Source organism: Phocoena sinus, chromosome 17 (assembly GCF_008692025.1).
Source record: "Phocoena sinus isolate mPhoSin1 chromosome 17, mPhoSin1.pri, whole genome shotgun sequence".
NCBI classification, from domain to species: Eukaryota; Metazoa; Chordata; class Mammalia; order Artiodactyla; family Phocoenidae; genus Phocoena; species Phocoena sinus.
This window is the reverse complement of record NC_045779.1, coordinates 60,049,571-60,054,326: the sequence shown is the minus strand read 5'-3', so window position 1 is coordinate 60,054,326 and position 4,756 is coordinate 60,049,571.

Here is a 4,756-nt window from a genome sequence, read left to right as displayed (position 1 = left end):
TGTATCCATTTGCTTTTCTGCTAGCAGTGTATGATAGTGAGATAAATGTTGGGCAATTTCCAGAAAGCCAGTACCTTGAGTGGTTGGGGTGATTTGTTAGAGAGTGACCCAAACCTTCAGTGCTTTTAGTGGTTCTACCTGCCTGGTTCTCTCACTAGCTTTTACTGCTGAATTTGCTGGTCACGTGCGGAAGGGTCATTCATATTCTTCCCTTCCCATGTACTCTGCCTTTCTTCCCTCGCTAGCAGACCTCTTTCCTTTTTGTTGATTGGGATCACTCATTCCAGCCAACACTGGGACTCACTTTTTTTGTTGTTACCCAGTCCTGGCCACTTTGTCCTCCTCATGTCACTAATTATGAATTGCTAAAGTTCCTTCCTTCAAGTAATCTTTCCCCCAGGCTAAAGGGACAGCAATATGTCTCTACTGAAACTTCTTTCCTTCTCCATTGTCTTTTAGGACTCTCCAGTGTGAAGCTGAGCTTTCAGAAGAATCCCTTATTGCTGCTGCTAGCCTGTGTGTACCAGGTCATCTCTAACCAGCTAGAACATTGGTCTCGAATATTTTTGACCATGACACTCAGTAAGAAATATTGAAATTTTAAACATAAACAAATCATAACAAATATGCATAAATGCATGTTCATATATATACACATATACATATAAATGCATGTATATATACATATGTATATAAATATACACATATTTGCATGTTCATATAATAAATGCACGTGTATATAAATATATATACACACTGTATAGTTGGAATGAAATTTCATAAAATAAGTGTCTTTACTACATGCCTTATGTTCAGATATTTGCTATTTAGTCTCTTTCATTAAAAAAAAAAAAAGCCCGGGCTTCCCTGGTGGCACAGTGTTTGAGAGTCCACCTGCCGATGCAGGGGACACGGGTTTGTGCCCCAGTCCGGGAAGATCCCACATGCCGCGGAGCGGCTGGGCCCGTGAGCCATGGCCGCTGAGCCTGCGCGTCCAGAGCCTGTGCTCCCCAACGGGAGAGGCCACAACAGTGAGAGGCCCACGTACCGCAAAAAAAAAAAAAAAAGCCCATCATGACTCCCTGAATTAATGATTTAGCTTCTTAGTGACAGAGGTGTGACTCCTTGGTTAGAGGTTGGTGAGTGGTAACATATAATAAGTGCACTCCTGCGTTCCTGTTTTCTCTGTCTTAGAATTCCTTCCTTTTCCTCGTACCAAGAAATTTCACCTTGTCTAGTACAGCCCAGCCTTGAGTCTAGGTGTTCATTACTTACCCCCAGATACCTAAGTGAGAGCATTAAATTCAGAATCTCTGATAAGTTCAACCATAACCATAAATTCAGCCTGATCTAAAATGATATTTTCTTCCTCCTTAATTGAATACCATCAATATTTATTCTCATAAATATGGTCCCATATTTTTCCCAAAGCTTGGCAATTATTTTACTAATTGTAAATCTATAACTCCTTCTTCTGCATTTGACTTCTTCTGAGGAATGGAGGGTTAGGGCAGGAGGAGAACTGGACACCCTGGGCAAGGTCAGAATCTCAGGTAAAAGATGAGGCCTGCCTTTAAGTAAAAGAGAAAGCATCTTTATTAGAAAAGGAAGGAGGATTTCCTTCAGTTGCTAAGGTGTTTTGAGAGGGTCTGTAGCTCCTAAGCTTCTGGGTCTTCCCATTTCCGATCCTACTTATCAGCATCCAGCACTTTCCTTATCTCCTGGATACTGCTAAGGCTCTGATGGAAAAATTGGACTTTGTTTTGATTATCTCAGTTTTGCCGCTAGAAAAGGTGGGATTCTTTTAGTTCTGTTAAGAAATTGCCCCCTTTATCCCCTGTTATCCCTTCAATACTACACAGATCAAGAACTTTGCCCAAAATGCACAGGAAATTTCAATATTGAAGTTGACAAATACCTATTGTCTATCTACTATGAAAAATGTTCTAGTTTGCCATTTACCTTTAAATTTAATTTTGGTAATTTTTGATATACAGAATTTTAAAAACTTATATCAATGCATGCATAGGTATTCCCTTTGTGGTTTTTCACTCAGGTAGTTATTGTAATTATTTTTTAAAAATTCAAATCTTTCAACTGAAAATCTTATGGCTTTTTAAAGTTAATTTTTATGAAGTAAAATTGCACTTAGTCTGAAAACGTCAACAAGTGCTTTCAATACTATACCCCAATATGCGGCTTATACTGCTGTTTGTTCAAATTTTCATATTATCCACTGACTTTCTTCTCTGGAAGATGAGAGTTTAACTTTCTTACATCACAACCACACAGATTCCTATGCTTCACGTTTATTCTTGGTAATTAAACTGGGCATATGATGCTATATCTGCACTTTGAAGCCATTTCTCTATTGTCATCCATCTTTTAGTGTTGCTCTTAAGAAATTCAGTGACATTTTGATTCCCAGCCTTTTGTATGTGGTATGTTATCTTTACCCTCTGAAAGTTTTTAGAAACTTGTTTTTAACCTCAAGTTGCTAAAATTTCACCATGGTGTGCTTGCTTGCTCTATCTATCTATCTATCTATCATCTAATTTCTCTATCACTCTAACTACCTTGTTCCTTTTGGTGTCATTTTGGCATTTTGTATACATTCAATTTAGGGATTTGGGGTGGGTATTATCTGATAATTTCATTTCCTTCATCTTCTCTGTTTTCTTTGGAAACTTTTAAGCTGAACATAAAATCTCCTAGACCAGTGATCCAATTTTAAAAATACTTTACAGCCTATTTTTCATCTTAGTATTTTTGTTCTACTTTCCAGAAAGTCTATACCTTGATTTCATATACTAAATCTTTTATTAAATTTTTAAAAAGTCAGGTTTATTGGGGTGTCGTTGATACAAAGTAAAAGTTACCCTTTTTAGTGAATAATTTCACACGCTTTGACCAAAGTTACATAATCATTGCTGCAATCAAGATGTAGAATGGTTCTTTCACACTCAAAAATTCTTTCGTGCTCCCTTATAGTCAGCCCCTTCTTCCACTTCCAGCCTCTGAAAACCAAACTCCGATCTCTCAAACTCTCATATTTTTGTGTCCCTATAGCTTTGATTTATCCAAAATATCATGTAAATGGTTTACTTTTCAGAATCTTCAGGTAGCTCCTTTTTGTATTCTGTGTAAAACTTTTAGTTGCAGTCAGTGGGAGAGATAGGTTGATGGGCTTTCTCTATGTTGGCTGTTTTGTTTTTTTTTTCTTTCGGTATTTATTGAGATGATAATAAATTTTTCTTCTTTAATCTATTGATATGGTGAGTTATACTGATTGATTTTCAAATGTTGAATCAGCCTTGCATTTGGAGATAAGCCTTGTCTGGTCATGAAGTGTTCTACTTTTCTGGATTCAATTTGCCAGTTTTTGTTGAGGATTTTCACAATTATATTCACGAGAAATATTGATATGTATTTTTCTTATTTCTAGTTTAAGTATTTTTATGGTTTTTGTATCAGGATAATCTGACCTCAGAAAATGAGTTGGGAAGTATTTCCTGCTCCTCTATTTTCTGGAAGAATTTGTGTAAAATTATTATTATTTCTTCCATAAGTGTTCAGTAAGAACTCAGCAGTGAAGCCATCTGGGTTTGGAGTTTTCTTTTGGGAAGATTTTAAACTACAAATTCAATTTTTAAAGTTAGAGATAGGAATATTTAGCTTATTTATTTCTTCTTCAAAAACTTTTGGTAGTTTGTTTCTTTCAAGAAACTGACCCATTTCATCTAAATTGTTGAATTTGTGGGAACAAAGTTGCTCATAATATTCCCTTACTGTCTTTTTAACTTCTCTAGGATCTGTAGTAATGTCTCCTCTTTCATTTCTGTTGTAGGTAGTTTGTTTCTTCCCTCTTTATTTATTGATCATTCTGGCTTGAAGTGTATCAATTTTATTGGTGCTTTCGTAAAACTACCTTTTGGATTTACTGATTTTCTCTTTTCTTTTTTCTGTTTTCAATTTTACTGATTTCTGTTCTTTATTATTCTTTCTGTCTGCTTGCTTTGGGTTTAACTTGCTCTACAATTTCTAGTTTCTTAAGGTGGAAACTTAAATTTTTTATTTGAGAACTTTCTTATTTTTTAACATAAGCATGCTATGTTTAATGCTATGTACTTTCCTCTAAGCACTGGTTTAGCACATTTTGATAGTGTTTTCATTTTCATTCAATTCAAAATATCTTCTAATTTATTTTCTTAGGTTTGTTTTTGATGTGGATCATTTTTAAAGTCTTTATTGAATTTGTTACAATATCACTTCTGTTTTATGTTTTGGTTTTTTGCCCCAACGCATGTGGGATCTTAGCTGCCTGGCCAGGTATTGAACCCACACCCACTGCATTGGAAGGAAAAGTCTTAACCACTGGACCACCAGGGAAGTCCCAAAATATCTTCTAATGTTTTCTTGTGACTCCTGCTTTGAGCTATGAGTTATTTAGAAGTATGCTGTTTCATTTTGAAATGTCTGGGGATCTTCCAGATAGTTTTCTGTTATTTATTTGTAGTTCAATTCTGTTTTGGTCTCAGAATATACTTGGTTTTATAATTTGAATTCTTTCAAAGTTAGTAAGTTTTGAGTTTTATGCTTCAAAATATCTATTCTGGTGAATGTTTTCTTTTTTGCACTTGAAAAAAAGTGTTTACTCATTTTTAAAATGGAAATAATTATTGAACTGCCTCAAGGGATTTTTATGAGGATTAAATGAGGTAATACTTATAAGTGTTTAGGAGCGTCTGGCTTGTAG